The sequence below is a fragment of the Cyprinodon tularosa genome, unplaced genomic scaffold (genome assembly GCF_016077235.1).
Source record: "Cyprinodon tularosa strain WSP-4 unplaced genomic scaffold, ASM1607723v1 ctg54, whole genome shotgun sequence".
NCBI lineage: Eukaryota > Metazoa > Chordata > Actinopteri > Cyprinodontiformes > Cyprinodontidae > Cyprinodon > Cyprinodon tularosa.
In genome coordinates this window covers 640,149-652,500 of record NW_024039274.1, presented here as the reverse complement: position 1 = coordinate 652,500, position 12,352 = coordinate 640,149, and the positions used below count along the sequence as shown (strand labels likewise).

At 35.4% G+C, this 12,352-nt stretch overlaps 1 protein-coding gene across 5 annotated transcripts in view; it reads left to right on the top strand.

Moving 5' to 3' along the window:
• Positions 1-12,352, top strand: part of slc4a11 (solute carrier family 4 member 11) — a 212,185-nt gene that overhangs the window by 141,370 nt on the left and 58,463 nt on the right. The gene's annotated exons all lie outside the window — the stretch shown is intronic.

The following is a 12,352-nucleotide window of genomic DNA, read 5'->3' as shown; positions in this document are numbered from 1 at the left end:
TTGCTGGAGACAAAACACAAAATGCTCAACTGTAGCAGAAAACTGATTAGAAATGCAAATGTCTCTGTTCAGCTGTAAATGCATTGACTAAAATGAAGAAACACATTATAATGTACGTTTTTGGCCACGGCTTCTAGCCATAATCTATATTTACCTGTTTTTACAGCAGATTCTCATTTTGGTTAACATTTCTTAAACTTAAATACAAGCCAGTTGTACATTTATTTTTGTTTTGCAAAATATTATTTCCCCAGCATACTGGTCCAAAAATAGAGCAGATTAGAAAGATGGTGGGTAAAAGATTCTCTCTTTTATTTATTTAAAAATATGCATGCAGCTGTAATCTCACCCTTTACCTAGGTAAATAAAATACAGCACTGCCAATTTCTGTCAGGAAATACCTAGATAGGGAAAAGAGTCTGTTTCCAAATATATCTCAAACAGAAAAGTCGGTCTGCCCAATACAAGAGAAAAATAATGAGTGTACAGCTCAGGAGAACATCCGAAAATGTTTAAGCAGCACACTATTTGTACCTAATATAACGTGAGCCTAATTTTGAAGAAGTACTTGAACAGAGTTCTAAAGTTACATATTTGTTATTTTATTTAAGTATCCTTGATGTATATTAGTAAAGGTAAACATAAGTTAAAATCTGGATTTCCTAACACAGAAGTTGTATTTGTATTTGTTTCTTTGTGGCTTGAGACTTTAATCTAGTTGGGCATGATATGCGTTCCTTGAAATTACAAGATATTGAAATGATATCTGCTTCCAAAAGAGGATATGACAGAGATGGACTGTTGTTCCCACAAAATTCAATACTAAAGCATTTTGGATTCACCCTTCAAGCTTCAGGGGTTTCAGTGAATATTGATATTAAACTGCTTGCCCTGAATTCTGTTCTTTTCTTTTCTTTTTTTCTTTTTTTGCAATTATCCATCTTCTTCTCTGATCATTTTTAGGGTTTAGACTATCAGAGTAGTATAAATTGTTGTGCGACCTCTACACTCACTACTTAATACTATATTAATGTTTCTTATCTCTAATATTGTCCCATTAGAAGAGGCTATTTAATAATGATTATTAGTGGTTGTTACAATTTCTAATTGTAAGCCATTTATAGACAAAATGAAAAACCTATACAGCAAACCATTCAACACTGTCATGAAAAGTTTAACCTTTGCTTTTAACAGAAGTGAAAGTTCTATTTCTAAAACTGGCAAAAGCTCTATGACTGTAGAACTGTGCACACAGCATTTCCTTTCAGAGCTTAACATTTGCTGTTCAACATTTCCTGGATTTATTGGATTTACTCCAATTAAAACATACCGTACACAACCCAGGCTACTTTTTGTCCTTAAGCCAGTTGGTAAGAAAGACAATTCAAGTTCCAACCCACTTTACCAGTTTATTTTTCAGATGTGGTCTTATGTTTGCTCCAAAGCTTGTCATCTGGTCTAATTTGGGTCAGCTGGCAAACGTCTATGCTTGCCGCGACATGATTCCTGTTTCATTAGGTCCTGACTGCCAGTGGCAGTAAACAAAATGGAAAGAACTGCTTGAGCTGTGTCCAGGTTGAGGTTCTAGTGTAAATAAAGGCACATATTTTAAATACTCCACCTTCATGTTACGTCTATAAATGACTATGATAATATTTGGGCAGAACATCTCCAACTCCATCTGGCTGGATGGCAGATGTCTGTGCATTTTTGAATCTCTACAGACATTCAGGCATATTAAAGTCTGGACTCTGGCTCGACCAGCTTAGATTATTTACAGATTGGCTCTGAAAACTCTCTTTTGTGATCTTGATTGTGTAATTTAGGTTGTAATACTGAAATATCAGTTGTTCCCCCTGCCTCAGGTCTCTGGATGCAGACCTGCTACAGAGAACTGTGAAGGAAAGCTGTTGTGTTTATACTTGTATGCATACATGAATCCTTTACTGCATTGTTTATATGTACAGTTATGCTCATAATAATATCCGTGTGTTTAAAAGATGAGTTACCCTCAAAGTTATTTAAAGGAATTGTATTTCAATGAGCACAAATTAATTGGGAACACTGCACATTCTATTTCAAATCAATACATTGAAAAAATGAAAAAGGTATTGCAGTGCATGACAATTCCACAATGTTTCACAATTCCTTTGCATTTCTTGTTTTTGCTTTTTGAATATCATTGTCAGCACACAAGTTTTCAATGGGAATATGGTCTGGGGATTGTGCTGGCTGCTCCCTTACTTAAATTCTGTCCCTCTCTAGATGATTTTGTTCGCTTGCTAGTGTGAACAGAGCATTTACTCTTTATGACTTCTTCCAGTATTTTGATGTACTCAAACTGATCCATGATCCTTGGTTTTTGATAAATAGAAACATCCCCATATCATTAGCTTGCACCACCAATGCATCACCCTCTTTATTGTCTACTGTGGCTTGGATTCAGTGTTTGCAGGACATCTGACAAACTTTCTGTGCCTCTTAGACCCCAAAAGATACAATGGTACTCTCATCACTACACAAATATTACGTCATTGCTTTTTAGGCCAATTAATAGCCACGTTTCCATGTGCAAAACTTCTCTAATCTCTCGATCAAATCTCCGTTTAGATGGACACTATATAAATTGATACAATCATGACGCGTGCACATGTAACAAGCTTTCAATCAAAATAAATCTTTCGAAACCTGCACATAACTGTCTACTTTTGTTTTTGGTGGTCATTTTTTTTCAGGGCTCAGCAGTACCTCATGCTAACGCTCCTTTGGTACAGGGGTAGAGGGCAGGATGGCAGGTTCAGCAGCATTGAATTTAGAGCCACCTTCTCCACAAAGGAGGACCAGTAGCCAGTGAATGAGTGGTAGAAAGAAGAAAAATGTCAAGCTGATGTTCCACACATGTGCAAAGGAGATGGATTTTACTCTAAAGTTCCTAATGGGTGTGTACATGGACGCTAGTTGGAATGCCGATCAGAAAAAACCCTACCCTTCTAAATCATGATTAAATTTCTTTCCAATCAAACCAAATCAGATTATAATATTCAGTCTCAAATGTTTACATGAAACATATTTGATCTGATCAAGCTGTCAGTCTGATTATATGTGTCCATATAAACATAGTCAATTTTAAATGCTTCAGTACTTTTGTTTTACATGGGACTTTGCCAGGCCTTTTTGCAGGTAGCTTGGCATCACATCTGACTGTTATAGTACATACAGACAACCTTAGATCTTTTTTATCCTCCTGGAGCTGATTGTTGCCAGAGCCATTGCTATCTTGTTTATTCTTCAATCCATTCCAATAGTTTTCTTTTCCTTCCTCACCTTTCTGGCTTTGGCTGCTGATAACATTTGAGCTGAACAGCTGAAACACTTTCCCCTCTTTTATTAATTTTCTTAAAAAGAATAATTTTCTTAAAAAGAACAGTTTCACTCTGTGTTTGAGGGATAAATTCACAGACAGCATATGCAGTGTCAGTTGCCTTCATCCTTAAATAATTTTTTCCGTTTCACACCTATTTTTTGTCACACCGTTAATGGCCTCACTAACTGACCCTTCTGTAAATGGTACAGTTTTACAGAATCAGTAACGTGCACATCATTCCTGTTGGGTCTGTTGGTTTCCTACCTTTAATAAACCTTCTGGAATCTTACCAGCAGTGTAGAAGATTAAAGTGTAACAAAAACAGTGATTTATCCAGCTGGTTATCGGGGACTACTGTAATTTTATTTTCAACACAACTGTATATACAGACACTGAAAAAAAAAATTAAACCACCCTCTTTTTCTCTTGTTTTTTTTTTTTTTCTTTTAAATATCTTTAGAATAATACATTGAAAACACCATGGTTGATCTAATAGAGACCAAACACAGACAATGTAAAATCTAAACACTGAAATGTGTTATATTGCATCGTTCAGTCTTTCATTCAAAAAAAGACAAGACTATCTACCTCTCAACAAAATGACTTATTTAATGAGTAGAATTAAAAAAGTCTCAAGGAGTCACAGTTTATTTTATGGCATGTTTAATTTGTTTATCTAAATGTGTAATTTTCAACATTCCTGTTACTTTCTCGTCCATTTTAAGCTTTTAGCACCAATGCATACATGGATAAATGCATTCACAGGTACACATCACTCCCCTGAGTACAGAAGGCTGAGCGTTGTCCCATTCGAACAAGAAAGCCACCTGCTCATATCAGTCCTTTATTGCTAGAAAGCCCCAAGATTTTTTCTTACCCTGACCACAAGTATTGTATTTGCCCAAGCAGACAAGAACACTAGTTTCTCCACTAATGTGCAATAGGAAGAGGAGTTGGCCTGGAATGAGAGATGCCTTCATAAAATAAAATATATTTTCCATTTGTTTGTGTCTCCAGTCCCTATTGCATTTTTCCCCGTCAACCCTTATTTATTTTTGTTCCTTTCTGTAGTTCCTGCAGCACTCTCCTTGCCAGTCTTAGAGGCAGCAATCAAACCCACTAATGGGATTCTGAGACGTAAATCTGAGCCCCAAAGTAAACATCAAGACCTATTATATCTCAATTATGCTTTATGGTGGCATCCTCTGCAAGAGAAAATCTTTCAAAAGGCACAGTGATGACAATAATGGGAATCCCTCAGGTCAGTGAATGTATGTAATCTGTATGTTTTTGGTAGAGTGTTTTCACCACTATTAAGCCAACAAGCCACACAGCAGCTATTTCCATTTTGGTTGGTTATTTCAGTACTTAAAGTTATTTTATGTATAATATGCAAGAATTTTTAGACTTTCAGTCATTAATTCAGTATTTTTTCTCATTCTGGAGGTTTATGAAATACGGTAACAATATGTAGCATGTAATTGTAAAATATGCAATCCTGTATTAAAGCTTCTAATTTTAGAGGGGGCTTCATCCCCTTTATCTATGAAGGAACATTTACAGGGCTAACCAATTCGATTTTATGGATCTGATTTGTTTCTGATAGAAATATTAGATGGGCATCTGTCAATAAAAACTATGTAAAATGAATATGAATCAGAAAAATAACTAATTTAACCCTTTTAGGACCACAATTCTCAATAGGACATGTGTTATGTTTTAACTTTATGGCTGTAAAACTAAAAAAAAAAAAACTGCAATGTGTGTGTAATTCTGCTCTTTTTTCAAGAAAACATTGTTTCTCAGTGTATTGTGCTTAAATGTATTTGCTTTAATTCTCTTAACAAAAGATTGTAAAATAACTCCTGAAAGTGAAGCAAAAAACAAAAACCGTTAAATCTTTCAGGTTTATGTCTCAATAAAACTTCAACGGTACATGGCCAAACAATTTCAACTGAACAATGTAAACGTTGAACTATAATACATAATATAAAAAACAATTCCGGCCTTTTATTTTATTTATCATTTTTCTCCTTGATTTTGTCATTTTAGTCTAGGTGATTTTATCTGGTGTGGTAATCCCTGATGCAGTTCCTGTCCAGCTGCAGTCCCACGCTCTCCTTTGCTCCTCTTGCACACAGCGTACTGTCATTGCCCCATACTGGCTCTTTGTGCTTTCCTCTGGCACTGGCTTGTAGATATGGGGAAATTATTTTCTATCAGTTTCCTATAGGACATGTTTTGCGGTGGGTCACCAAGAGAAAATGCTGCAATCCCCTCCTGGGATTGCTGACGTGTTTTAGGCAGCTGATGGTGACTGGCACATAGTTACTTTTGAAGGACAAAGATATTGGGGAAAGTAAAGTCCAGGAAGTGCTGGAAAACTGACTGGTCACCTTTTGGTTCTTCTATTGGTGGAGTTTGTTTTTCAGCATCCGGTCATCCGTGGTTGTTGGAACACCAGCTCTTCCTTGCCAGTATGTCCCCCAAGTCCTGAAACCCTGCTAAACTAGACAGTGGGGTAGAAGAGGGCTTGTGTAAAAGTTGTCACAAAAAAAGAAAATGTTCAGATAACATGAAATCTTTATTTATCACCGACATCACCACATTTAAGGAAAGCATATATCAAGAAGCTGATGTTGATTTCATCTGATAAAGTGTGAAATCAATCTGTAGCAATTCACATCAGAAAGCACAAAGAAATTCAACCCCCATTTGGTTGGCTTGGTTTTCATATATTGCTTGACAGCAATCCTTGCTTTTGTGGCAACGATCCTTCCATCCACTGAAATGTTTTGCTTTAGATGGTAAAAAGACATACAGTGGTTCCTCATAAGGTCCAGTAGAGGCCTTTACATGGTGGAGACGGTCGTACTCTGCAAAGCTTCTCTTCTGGTCGTTGAGCACATCCTCTGCTGGATTACTCATATGCAGATTGAATGAGATTGCCCTGAACCCATTTCTGGACATGGCATAGGGAATTTGTCCTCCAGAAATCTGAGACCTTAGATAACTCAACCAAAGCCATGAACAGCAACAAACCAATCTGTACTCTCATCACATCAAGAGTAATCTCTTCCCAAGAAAATTTTTTTTTTCCACTTTGAAAGTTGCTGTTGGCATATTTATTAGAATATATGCTAAGAACCTTCATGACCTCTTCATCAGAAAAGTGGTAAAAAAAAATTTAATCGTGGATAAAGGGGCAATTTAGATGTATTTGAACTCCAGTGGTTTGTTTCAGCTTGAAGCTCTGCATCCCTCGCTCATCAAACAACAATCCTGTAGAATAAATCTCCCTCATTTACGTTGTAATTACCGTAATGTTTACTATATCGTGCAGTATCCTGTCTGAAAGCTCTTCTGTACTTTCAGACACCATTTGAATAGTTAGAATTGTCCAATTACTTAAGGAGTTACCACACTAATTAGCTCTTGTGAGCTTCCTCGTGCAACTGTTAATCTTGCTCTGGAATTGTCAAGCTGTTACAAGGTAGATTCTGCAGCTACCGCAACCTATGCTCTGAAAGCTCTATTTCTCTGCTTTTCAGGACTTTTGGAATTTTTCATATATCTTGAATAGTTCAGGAATCAAATCCTGTCATAGAGAAGTTAGTCCTTGGAGGGTTAATTGTTTTTAGTTATAAGGATGATGGGGGGGGGAAATTATTTGTGAAAAGTTATTTCTATGTCTTGTTAGAAAATGTCACAATTATTTCAGTGCTCTGATTAACAAGTTCTTTTGAGTGGAACATGATAAAATATGTTTTAAAGGCAGATGGTCATGTCTTAGCCCCATAGCAAAAAGACTAAAATCCAGTTGATTCCAATAAAATAAGACTATATGTTCCCAGATTCTCCGCTAATGGTCTTTTGACCTACCACATCATGTTATGGTAAATATATGCAGGCTATATTCACTAACAAACTAAGCAAAAACAAAGCTTAAAAGACAAAAAATAACAAATGCTAAACTAAAAGAATGCCGTAATTAGAATAAAAAAAAAAAAGAAGTTAAATAAAGCTATTATATACCTTTTTTAGACCCGCTGGTTAACCATACAGTATGCAATCGTAGTAAAGCCTCCTGCCAAGGACTGTAGATTCCTGAACCATTAGAGATTTCTGTGTTAGATTTTTCTCCAGTTAGGGACTATGCTATTTGTATCATTTTGTCCCCGAAATTATCAGGAAGTAGTAAGTCTTGTATACAAAAACATTTGGTTTAATTTCAGAGAAGCTTTTGTACTTTAAAGGTGGTATAGTCCTTGCATTTGATTTAGGATGGCAGCTTTAGAAACATTAACTATTACAATCACTAATTACGAGATTTGATGGTTTTAATGTAAACCATAGATATTCCCATTTTCTAATTAGTGGGGTACCCACAAAGTTGCTTGAAATGAAAACATTAGATCTCTTTTATTCAAATCTCTTTCTCATAGCACCTCAAGCGATTTTACACACAAATGCTGATCTTTCTCACTAAAATATGAGAGCAGTTTCTCTAGAGCTTTTTCCACTGTTGCTTTCCAGCATGGCTGTTCCATTGTCCTTCACACTGGGAAACTCTGCTGGAGATTCTTTTTCACAGTTGGAGCAGCGACAGAGGGTTTGCAGGGTTACTTTTGTCTAGAGAGCACAAAAGGCAGGAAATGGTTTAGAAAAATCTGTTGAGGAAATCTATACCCAAAGCAAGTTTATGTATATACCACATTTTAGTGGCAAGACCATTCAAAGTGGTGTAAATGAAAAAAACATTAACGAAGAATACTGTACTTTGTGGACTTTGATTAGAGTGTCCCTTTGATTACTAGTACTACATTTATCAAAATCATTAAAATGCTTTTTCTTAAAGGGAACCATGACCCGTTTAAAAATGTCCCCGTAAATATGTAGTACATATTGTTCCCATTACCCTAAAACTTGTGGTTTGCTATACCTAAAATGTCATAATTACTAAAAGATTTATATATCCTTTGTTATATTTTTTACCCATGGAAGTCACCAGTTTTTTTCACCTGGAATGCATGCTTGATGGATCTAGAGCTATACAGTAGGACCTAGCTTACATAATTTACCCATTGCATCATAAAACAACATGGCAACATCCCTGTGGCAATATTTTATGTAAATGTATTAAAGGTAAAAAGCTTACGATATTTCTAATATATTGTAGTTATATCAAAAATAAATATTTCTGAAAGTCTATTGTTACAAATACTTGTGAATTATTTTAAGGTGAAGGCCTGGGACCCGATTCTCATTAACAGTCTGTATCTCATGTGATAAGACTTGAATGCAGGTTGGTGCTGTATGTTATCCACAAAGAGGTGGATCCAAATCCCCTTTTGTGTGTCTGATGCATTTATTTTCTTTTTTTAGCCATGCATCTGCTCTATATGGCTCATGGATCCCCTGTTAAAAACGGTGGAATTACCCATCGGAGGATGTTCCTTTAGTCTGATTTTGTCAAAAACAGAAAAAGCAGATCATAGACATCAAACATTACTAAAGCCATCCTTCTCACTTTAAGAAAATCATTGTAACCAGTAACAAGTTGCTTTACTGTGCTCAAACAGGAAAAATGTATGAAAGAGGGAAAAAATAATTAAATCTCACAGACCACTTAGTGAGTGTAGTATGGTTTTGTGTCTTTAACAAAATTAAACAACTAAATAGACATCTGCTCAGACTGGTGAGTCCGTCATTTTTGCCAGGGATTGTCAAGGAATAATCTGTTCCGTTATGCGTGGCTTCTAATAATGACCAGACACACAAGTCTCTTAAGCTGAACTCTGTGTTGAAGTGGCTTTGGGCTGTTTTAGAACAAAACAAGGCAACATAACTTGTCTTGTTTCTTTTGAAATAATTTTTACTGCTTATTTACCCACTTCACCAGCCCCAGTAATGCACCCAGCGTCAAAAGAATTATGCCTGCAAAGGAAATTTATAATTTAGTAGAAGAAAACAGATGTTTTCTTCTAAGAAATTATGAATTATGTTTTTGCTGATAAAGCAGGCATATAGTCGACATACAAAGCAAGAACAGATTCTGTTCGATTATTAATCTTCTTTTCAAAAGATTCTACTTAAAATATTTGCAACAATCTGGAAGTGCAGTAAGATAATTGCACTTGGTAAGGCTTTTTGAAATCATGAAAAATACTATATATATATATATATATATATATATATATATATATATATATATATATATATATATATATATATATATATACACACACACACACACACACACACACACACACACACACACACACACACACTCTCTTATTAATAAAATAACAGAATCTGCTCATGCTTAGTAAAATTATCTCATAACCAGATCAAACATTTCTGCAGTGAAGTCTTTTTTATTCTTTTGCTCAGCTAAAACTGCGCAAATATGGATGTCCCAGATCATTAAACAATGACATACAAAATGCCATTTTAAAATTTTGGTTTCTTTTACTAGCTATCCAAATTGGCCTTTATGAAAAATTAACTAGTTTTATTTCCACTGGAAGGAACAACCACCAACAAATATTTGGTTTGATGGAAATTTGATCTTTTTCTTTGCAGGATTATTTTATATCAGCCCTTTTCTGGGCTTTCAAGCAAGAATAAAGTTTTTAAGGTCATGCCACAACATCTCAGTTGGCTTTTGATCATTGCTCTGCTGCATAATCTTATGACGGTTGAGCTTAAGGTCACAACTGGGTCTCATAGGAGATATTTTCCCCTTTTTCCTCTATTTATGAATATTTTATCGAAGAATGATTCTCTTATATAGCAAAACCTTAAAAATGATTCTCTACCCTTTCCAGACTGATTGATACCAATCACTGTTTTTAGATGAAATTTTAGATAATCTCAGGTACTTTAATTTATTTTACTGCACCTAAAGGAAACAAAATGGCAGCCATTAAAAAAAGGCATTCTTAAAACTATGGCCAAAATAACAGATCAAAACTCCAATATCAAATAGAAGTCGACATCTGGCAAATGCCGTCTGTCCACCTTGACTCATCTGAGCATGAGACATCAGTGCTGCAGTGTCTTCCATTCATCATTGGTATACTGTCAGTGTGGAACATGGTACACGCATCAAGTTGTGCTGGAGTCAGGTCACTGCACAAATGTGGCCACAAATGGTCTCAGATTTTCTGTTGATGCTGCTCAAGTCCCTCTCCTATTCTCCCATGACCCATTAATGTCTAGAAGGGATGAAGGGATAGCTCTAGCAACAGAAAAGGATTACATTTTGCCTGTTTCTTTGTTTGTTATTTTACATTATTCTGCTCTCACTGTTCTTAGAGCCAAGTTTGGCTAACATGGCTAACTTGACAACTGTCAAAAATATTTTTGGTTTTTGAAATGATTATTATTGTTTAAAAACCAGGGTTAACCAGGACCATTTGCATATGAGGAAATGATTTACACTGGTAATGGAGGCCAACAATGTTCTTTTTGTGTAAAACATTTGGAAGACTAGAACAACTTTAACATACAACGGTTACTTATAGAGGATATGCATCATCTTGCTGCAAACAATGAAGGTTCAAAGCTTCCTTAGGAAGTACAATCTGCTCTGTCACTTCTTGTAGACACAGTTTCACAGTGGCATGTCCAGTCAAGTGTATTGTCCAGGTAAACACCAAGGTATTTATATTCCTTCACCACCTCCACTTTTTCTCCCATTATGCTAATAGGATTCATCTTGTTTCTGTTTCTTCTGAAATCTTAAAATAATCTCTCTCTAGTTTTGTTCCCATTCAGTATAAGTTGGTTATTACCACTTAATTTTAGCTTCTGGCACCAACTAATCAGATTATATTCTAAATGAAGATGCCAAGAGATCATTTATCTGCTTATAACCTTAATTTTGAAATCTCAAACTATTTCTTCAATCAAGTCCAGAAAGCCATTTGAAAACACTGACAGGAAAAGTGTTCCAGGGAAGAAAATTAATCCTAGAACAAGAGCATTTACACTGTCAGTAATGAAGATTGAATTTTATATGATCATGTATTTATAAAAAAGTTATAGAAATTATTATTTTTTTTTTCATTTTCCTAATGTTTGTTTAAAAACAGTATATTTTATCGTCAAAGGGTTATCTGTAATTGTTTCAATTAAATTGTTTGACCTTGTTTTGTGCAAATTTGTTTTTGTTTTTAATCAGTTTATATGTGTGTGCCTAGTCTGTCTACACACCTGTTTGTGAGTTAAAATTTTGTTAAAAATTGATGACTTTACATGGATTTGTAATGAATACATCAGTATATTCCTGACAGTTAATAAAAAACACATAGAAACATAGAGATCACATACACCCCCTTCTCTAAAGGATTATGTTAAATAAAAAGTTGTCAAATATCTAAGCTTCCAAACTTAAAGCTTGCCTTAGTCTATAAAAAAAAAATAAAGGTTTTGCATTATTTACAAATTTGTGACGTTAAAATACATTTCTTAGGTTCTTACTACCTAAATGATATTTTGCTTCCAGCATTCAATTGTAGGTTTTTTTAGTGAGGATACACTGAACTGGCCCATTCCCATAACATGTCAGATCCTGACACCGCCCATTCTCCAAATCCCTAATAAACACTGCAATTAGATATGTTTACCTGATTGAATTTGTTTGAAGACTATTCCTCAGACCTTCAGCAGAAACCTCAGAGCTGATTTGGCCAAGTGATGCCTAGAGGACGCCTACCAAACTTTGGTTTTAGTCAGTCATGGTAACAAAAGAAAATGTCAGCAGACGCCATGAGAGAAACCACACCAGGTTAAGCCTTTTAATACTTTAGTTGTTCCTCTTTCAAAGATGAAATTGTGGATTTCAACAAAAACGGATGTAATAGCAGCAGCTACACGTAGGTCTTCAGGGCTGCCATGTCGGCAGCTCTTGCTTTTGTCAAAGCTACATTTTCTGCCTTATACCAAAATACTATAGCATGATTGGCCTGACCAGTTATCCGT